Below are 8,770 nucleotides of genomic sequence, written 5' to 3' on the forward strand. Positions count from 1 at the left end.
TCACTTTGGTTTGGGCTGGGCTACAGCCTAGGATCACATACAACATTCTTACCCTCCGGATGTCGCGCAGTGGACTTGGCGCCCCCAATTTTAAACGTTATGCCCTCAGTGCCCAGGTCAGTTTTCTTCATTTTCGGCTCCATCCGACTCCCTTTCAACCGCATTTTGCTGTGGAGGCCGACCTTGCTGCCCCATGGCCGCTCTCGACCCCCTTGTTCGCCCCAGCAAAGCTCCCACGCACTGAGATCGATACGGTCGAGGCCATGCACTGGGCCTAGGAGGGGCTCCATACATTTTCTGGCTCTGAGATGCTCTCCGCGAATATTGTGCCAATCGCTCATCATCCGGCTTTTCCTCCTCTTCAAATTTCTGGGATGGTTAAACATGCTACTCGCTTATGGCTTTCTACAGTGTCTGATCTCTACCCTGGGGGCACATTCTTCTCACTTGCTGCCGACTCCGGCCCCATGGACACTCTGCTTTACTATCAACTATGGGCTGTTTGCAGGGAGCTTCACCCCTTGTTTCCCCAGCCCCCTCCCTCAATGGCCACTCTCGACTTCCTTTATACATCCCCCTCCCCTCAGAACCTATCCACTAAAATCTATGCATTCACGCTGGCGGAATCTTCCATTTCCACTGACCGAGCACGGGTGGCATGGGGTGAGGACCTGGATGTCGAAACCTCTCAAGCTGACTCGCTCTATTGCTGTAACCAGATTATATGTCTGTCCCCAAATTATCGTCTGTGCCTTATTTATTGTAAATATTTACATAGGCTCTACTGGACTCCCATCCAGCTGCACAAAATGGGACTTATTCCCAATGATAAATGCCTGCGCTGCTCTGCTCCTGCGGCTGTTTTTTCCCACCTCGTCTGGCTGCGTTCCTAGGTCTCCTCATAGTGGCGTGTGGTCTGCACCACTATTTCTGAGATCACCTAGTCGCTGGTCCAGCCCGATCCTCCACTTTGCTTTTTAGGCTTTGTTAAATAATGCCCAGATGCCTCTTGTCGCCTGACTGCCACGCTATTTGTCCTTCCACGGCGCAGGGTTTCCATGTGTTGGGGCCGCAAGCCCCCACCTAAGGCCGTCCTTTAGCTTCAGAATGCCTCGCGCTGCCAGACTCTCCTGTCTGAATTATGGTACCTCATGCCTGCCAGATCCTGCCCAATTGACATATGGGGCCCACTCGTGTCCTATCTCCTAAGTTGCAATTCCCAGCGCCCGGCGACCTCTCCCACGCTCCTCGCCAGCGATCCGCCTGCGGTAGCCGCCGGTGCTGGTCAATGAGTCGCTTGCTTCCCGCTCTCACTCCCCTCTGTTCAATAACCCTCTCTCCCTCACCTAAGGTGCTTCTTTCCATGGTCCACCCCACTGTATTGGTACTCCTACGATATTTCTTCTCTGTATTGATTTCAATGCTTCTGTATACGAGATCTCTTTTGCTGAAATATATCGTATGTCTGTACATGATGTCTTGATACAGTGCAATTTTGTAACTTTGCTATGCAATTTTGTTCAATTACGGTTTTTGAAAAATAAGATTAAAAAAAAACTGGTAGTGAATCAACCTCGGGCCCCATCCACATCCACACCCAGTACTCATGTCAGGAATCTCGGGATATTAGTCTATAGCAAATGGGACAAAACCGCACAAGTCACTCTGTCACTACATCCTGCTGCCACACCCTGAAGATGCTGAGGAATATCTTCAAATGGTTCCCAAGTGACACCAGAAAACCCATCACTCATGCCCTTGTCACCAGCATGTTGCACTACGGGAACACCCTCTACACTGGAATCACTAAGCAACTCACCAGGAGACTCCAAATCATCCAGACCTCCGCAGCCAGACTCATCTGCAATCTCCCAAACAGAACTCACATCACACCATAGCTCAAGGAGATGCACTGCCTCCCGATACACAAGAGTGCTCATTTCCAACTTCTTACACACACCTTCAAAGCACTACACAACTTAGTCCCCACCTACCTGAACAATCACATCTCCTTCCACCAAACGGCCAGACAGGTCTGTTCAGCAGAACTCCTACTCTCAGGTATCCCACGATTAAACAGAACCAGATCAGCAGGATCTCTTACTTCTCTCCTAAAGTGTGGAGCTGCCTCCCTCTCCACATCAGAGCCAACATCTCTTCTTGAATTCGGGAAGAAGCTGAGGACCTGGCTTTTCAATTAACCAACCTATCCTAGGCAGGGCTAGGCAGACACACCTTCTCAGCGCCAGGATACCCTTGAAGGTGCATGTGTGGTTTACAAATACACATAAGAACATAACATAACATAACTCACTCTCACTCACTTAATTCACACCAAACAAGCAGGGTGAAACCCTGATACACATGTGGACAGATCGCCGGAGTTCTTGGCACTGATTTTGCCACTTCTGAGGCCTGTTTTTGCAAAGGCTGTACCAGGGGTCACAATAGGCAGCTGTAACTCTTGGCGACCATTAAATGACATTAACAATTCATTTTTTGTCCAGTTCATAATTCTTGCATTTAGGTAAAACCCATACAGTGTTACTTTCAAGGAGATTGAGAGCACTTTATTTCAATTTAATAGCGTTAAACATCCTCAATAGTGAATTCGCTGACGTTCAAGTCAGATGCTATACAATCTCTTTCATACATGGGGCCCAGTCTTGTGCCGTTGTACGCTGCGATCTCCGTGAACACAGACACAGTGATTAATTTGCCTCGGGAAGGCTGCCCCTCCCACCTTTCCTGCTCCTCAGAGAAGGTGTTTGTTGCCAGGCCAGTCTGGGCGCAGTTCCCTGCCAGGCCGCCATGCCAGATTGGAATGTTCCGGGACGGGGCCTGTTTCTGAAAGATTCTCTGTGTGTCCCGGCTGCCTAGGTGGGACCGCGCGCGCTGCTAATGGCGGACAGAGAGTGCCGTCAGCGAGCACGGCCCGGCCTCCTTTCATCTGCTCTGCGGTAAAACCTGGCCCGGCACCGCGGGAGGCTTCAGGTGAATATCATCAGCTCCTGCAATCTTATCAGCCGGGAACAGGCCTCGGTAATGGTTTGATATACATTATGGCCTCTAAATATCACTGCCAAGCGATTTACATCACACCCCGCTCCCTGCAGCTGTTACTACAAAGTTTATGCCAATGCCTATTTTACTTATCTTCTCCTGCAGAGGTTTATTCGTATGTTTTTTTTTCATTCCTTGTCTCTTGGTTCCCACCCAGGTCATTAAACAGAGTTCTACTGCAAATGTGCCTTACTAGTCCAAGTCACTTCTGAAACATGTCTGAAGTGGTTTTAATTCTCAATCACTTGGCTGCGCATCTCAGTGCTAATGTGTAATTACAGAGGTTCCAGTTTTAATCCTTAAACGCCAGAGGCATTGCTGTACTGTGGGAGATTATTGTAACTAGCATGGCCTACTCTGAACACACGCTGTTCAGGAAAGCACAAAATGCCTCCGGTCTTATTCAATGGGCTTCAGACATAGCCTTCCTCTCTGGTGTGAAGAGAGCTGTCCAAGGAGTCTGCGACTACGGCAAGCAGTGCCCAGGTGGCCCTGAGCCTTGTGCAAGAAGAGAAAGAGAAGCAAATCTTTCTCAGCCACTTTTAAAGAATCTCTATAACTCCATGCATTATAGCCATGTTGGTGGCAAAATGTGCCTTTAATACAAAATAAATAATTGGCCATCACTGCAGTGTTTGAAATGGTGAATATGAGAATGTGAAAAAATAAATGGTCAAATGATTATATTTTTATCGAAATTTCTTGAATAACACGTTCCTACAATCATGCTCCCGTCCAAAGTGCCTCATACCCTTGTTTTATTGTAAGACAAAACGAACAAGTATTTGTTTTTAAGATGCTTCCTGTGTTTTAGTTTGACATCATTGACTCGCTTGCAGAATTGTATGTCTTACAATTATTGTTAAGAATTTGAAAGACCTAAAGTGTATCTAAAATGTTTTCGTGTGACGACAATATTTAATCTAATAATTGTGAGGAAATATTATGTTATTTTTAATGAGGACCAACTTATTTATTTTACACTATATTTTAGAGAGGTATTTCGCATTTGGCAGGGCAAGAGCACTACCATATATTGATAGACTCATCTTTTCTTTTCCTGTGTATAACAAGGTCATTAATTAAGACTTAAGGCCTTACTTAGAATTTGACAGATGTTTCACTCCCATGCGCTCATTATAGCACTTGTAATACGGCGGATGTGATATAAACCACATTTTGATAGAGGATCTCATCCGCCAAACTCCAGGGGCCTGATTGCGAGTCTGGCAGTACGAGGACCAGCAGACTTGTTGTGGTGGTATGGCGGTGGCGGTCCAGCCACCACTGCACCGGAGGTCCAGCAGACTTGTTGTGGTGGTATGGCGGTGGCGGTCCAGCCACCACTGCACCGGATGTCTGGTCACCCCATTGCGAGTTGGGCGGTCGGACCACCCTGGGACTGCAGCTGCCGCCAGGGAACCGCCGTTCCTTGGCTGTGGTGCAGCGGGGTAGAGGTAGCAATATGCATGGCGGGACCATGGCATATTTCAAGTTTCCTCTACGCCGCTGGTGACATGGAGGTACCTACTCCATGTATACCGTGGAGGAGAGGAAACAAAGGGGGCCCTACAGGGCCTCCTTGTTCCTCCTCCACATGGGGTTGCATGTCCCCACATCATGTGCCCCCCTATGTGCATGCACCCCAGTTTCTGCACAGCATGGACTTGAGAGTCCATGCCTTGTGGGAACCTTGTTGTGTGGTCCCATTGCGGTGCCTGTTTTCTAAGAAACCGCAATGGTACCGCCACGCCGCCCGCCCGCCACACCAGACCACTTTAAACGTGTAATCTCGGAGGCGGTGACCTTCGGTGATGCAGGAGTGCAGTGGTGGTATACCGCCTGGTTCTGCACCACCGAAAGTCGGTCATTTAACCATTTATACTTTTTGCCTCAGCGAGCGCCAATAAACGTTTTTGGCTTCTGAGCGCTTAAAAAGTGAAATAACGTAAAAAATATTATACACAAAAATGTTACTTTGGAAAATGTTTTACTTTTGCATTAAGCAACCAGTGATTTGTGTATACAACTAAAGCCGAAAAACAAAATAGTGAATAAAACATAATTTATGTTGAAGTGCCTACAGCACTAAATGGGGGGCGGGGGTGGTGGTGTGGTAACATGCTCCTTAAATGGACAATTGATACCTAGAATACATTGCAAGTTCAGCCTGAAGTACTTACAAAGATGCCAAGGCACCATCATTAAAGTGGTATCAGGTCTCTAACAGAAACCTTGTGAAATACGAACTCCTAGGAACAATACATGACACTACGAATTAAGATTTTATGATATTTTTTCATACTTGTGGAGTGCACTGCTACCCAGAAATGGATTTGCTGTCAGTGAGGGGGCACTAAGAAAACAGAGATTTAGTAAGCTAGTGTAGGGGACCAGAACGGGTTTGGACTGTTTAAGGCATATGCCATGATAGTAACTTGAACAGCTTCAGTAAGTGCTTAGTAGCAAAATCAGAAAATGTACCACTGTTGTAGGGGGACACAGTAAACTCTAGCGTGAAGAAGAAGACTGTAAGTGCTAGAATACACAGATCTAACTAGTCTCAAGACAATCTTGAAGATTATTTTGGTCAATGTTTGCAATAGGACGTATGGCAAAGGCAAACCACTTTGAACACAATGCCTTTGCCCGCAGGTGTCCAGGAGAGGGTTTCCAAGTGACAGGAGATGGAGAAGCATGCAGGGAGAATTAACAAGGGACCTGGACCAATTGAAGACATCGGAGAAGGCTTTTAAGGATGCCAAGATGCAGCATTTTCTCCTGGATTAGAAGACGGAATGTTTGCAGAATGCAAAGGAGGAAGAAAAATGTGGAGGAGAGTACACAAAGGGTCTAAGCAGAATGGGTGTGGAAGAGTAGGAATCTACATATGGTTGGTTTACCAGGCTGAGGACCAGACTGGGGGAGAAGTATAAAAAACATGATCTTGTTGCTTCTAAGCTTGAATGAATTAGCATTCATCCAGTAATTTACCACAGAGATGCATTTGCAAAATCTGAAGTTAGTCTGCTCAGAATGTCACTGAGGAGCATAATTATTTGTATGTACTCAGACATAGTCATGTGATTGAACCCATTTCATCTGAGGGGAGAGACTCGGATTAGGAAAGATTGCATGTGATCAGTTTGAGAGAAAGATCTGAGCCAAGCGAAGGCAGCTCCTTGACTGATAGACAGACGAAACCCATGCAAGGGGGATTATGGAAAACAGTAGCAGACGCTGCTCTAAAGTTAAGAAGAATAAGAATTACATTGTTACATGCAACTTAATGTGGATATAACAGCATATTATGTGAAAACTAACATATTTGTTCGGAGAATTCGACACCTTCCATTTAAATAAATTATCAGGTTTCTGCCTGTAATACAAAACACCCCACCTCTGGAAATCTAACTACCACTCCCTCTTGCTCTACCATTTATTTCAGCCTCGTTTCAGTTACTTTAAAATAAATCTATCTTAGCATGCATGGCACGTTTACTTCAAAATGTTTATTTAATGCAGCACCCACTCGCTAGGTGTATTTGCATTTTGCATAGATTTACTTCTTGATGCATAACACATTGATCCTGTGAAATGTTATTTTTCGTTTCTAACGTCTATCTCTTTCCTCACAATGAATAAAAGTGTTCAACTCTTGGCACTGTTTTGACTGTGGCTCATCCTAAGGTTAATGCCAGTTTCAGAATGTGTGTCTGATCAAATGATTTCATGTGGTTTTGGGCAGTGTGTAATTTCTGCAACAGGATCATCCCTCTGTGTTAAACATAATTGGATCTAATGCACAGCTTCGAGTTGTCCGTGGATGTCTGCCGTGCCTGACAGAGAATGTTTCTCTTTATATATTTAGCCACGTCACTTCGTAAGAGTTTGCTGCTCCAGTAATGTGGAAGTAGATTGTGCTTTGCAGTTATGGAATGTTGCTTCTACAACATGCCTCTTCTTCTCTTACGTGCTGAATCCAATTTTCTAGTTTCTAGGCAACATCTACTTAATAATACTTAGGTCTAACAAAGCCTTAATAGTTTTCTTGACTACATGCAAAAGAAAAAGAGAGGGTTTAGCTTCGAGTGCTCAAAATATTTCTCTAACCATTTGTCCATTGCTATCGGTTCTATGGTTGCCTCTTGTGTAGTTCCACCTCTGCTCCTGGGCCTACCCATTAAGGCCACCTTCTCCGTTATTGGTGGTTTCACTTGGGATGCATCGCTATCTGTTTTTGAAGGACCCAAGGCTGGTCTAATATCAACATACAATGTTCCCTGAAGATGTAAACTAGATAAATTAATTACTGTAGGTAGATGTAAACCTGACACTATCTCTCACACATCTCTCTGCTTCCTTCAGCACTTATGCACATCTACAAGTTCACTGGTTAAGTTTGGAGTGTATCTCCAAACCTCACCCACCACACCAGATCTACAACCATATAGACAATGGTACATGTGTCACTTGTAATCCGAATCTGGAGTCCCTGGTTGTTAGAAATGTGGGTCTCTAGTTGGCAGTGGTTTGCACCCTGTCCAAGTAGGGATCCTCCCTTCTAGTCAGGGTAAGGGAGTTACACACCCAAGATAACCCCTGCTCACCTCCTTGTACGAGCAGTCAGGCCTTTCTCAGAGGTATTGTGTAAAGTATTTGTACATAACACGGAAAGTAACACACTACAAAGAGACAACTCACCAGTTTAGAAAAAAAACAATCTTTATCTAAACCAAACAAGACCAAAACAACAAAATATAACTCAAAATATCACTTTTTGCAGGTTTAAGCAATTCTGTCCATAAAACTCTATGGATGCGTTGATTTTAGCACAAGTACCTTTCATGCATCAAAATCCAAGACAAAAAACAGCCGCAAAGGAGGAAAGCATCAGAAAACATGGCAATGCATCAGTTCTTAAGTCCATGGGGAATGGATGCGTCAGTTCTGCTGCAGGCAGGAGAAGTGCTCTGTCGATTCTCTACTGCGTGGAGAATTGATGCGTCAATGACTCCTTTCTGCAGGGCAATCTGTTGGAAACTTGAATCCCAGTTATGATGCGTAAGAAAATCCAGGCACTGTGGGTCGATGCAGCAGCGAAACAGGCACTGTGTCAATGTCCACTCCTACAACCAGGTGATGCATGGATTCCATGTAAACAACAGGATTCTATCAATGTGTAATAGTGACTAATTTTAAATTTTTGTGATGATTATCTATTTCATAGGTGTGGAATTAGGCTCTCTCTTTTAAAATACCCCTCACACACTAAGAATCCCTTAGTGTCATGCTTCATCATGGGGGTCTTCCCGTCCCTCTACGGGGCGGGGCGTGCTACGACCTACGAACTACGTGGGAGCACTAATTTCGTTGTGACAATAGGCTATGTGTAGTGCAGTGTAGGTGATATCAGTGAAGTGTAGGGACCTATATATGTGAGTGCAAGAATAAAACTTAAAAGTTCCCTGGCTAGTAGAAAAAATATATTTTATTAACTTCTCTGGCAAGGAACATTAAAAATGGGGTTTTGTGGTAGAGCTATTAGCTTGCTACCTGGTCAACATGTTTCATAAGCAGTCCCCTACTGCTTATTCATCAGGACCTCTGATGGTCCCTACAAAAAAGTACTCAGTTTTTGATTCTAAAATTGTATGCCTAAAGTCCTACAACTAGGTAGCAAAAATCGGCTACCTGGTTGAGCTTC

The 8,770-nt window shown here is 45.0% G+C and overlaps 1 long non-coding RNA gene across 1 annotated transcript; it reads left to right on the forward strand.

Annotated features, from left to right (window-relative positions):
• Window positions 1-2,799: 2,799 nt before the first annotated feature.
• LOC144785567 (uncharacterized) lies at window positions 2,800-6,724 on the forward strand. The gene is made up of 2 exons (XR_013601968.1): window positions 2,800-3,042; window positions 5,719-6,724. It is a non-coding gene; the product is annotated as an uncharacterized LOC144785567 (long non-coding RNA).
• The last annotated feature ends 2,046 nt before the right edge of the window (window positions 6,725-8,770 follow it).

This window comes from Lissotriton helveticus, chromosome 10, assembly GCF_964261635.1.
Source record: "Lissotriton helveticus chromosome 10, aLisHel1.1, whole genome shotgun sequence".
NCBI classification, from domain to species: domain Eukaryota; kingdom Metazoa; phylum Chordata; class Amphibia; order Caudata; family Salamandridae; genus Lissotriton; species Lissotriton helveticus.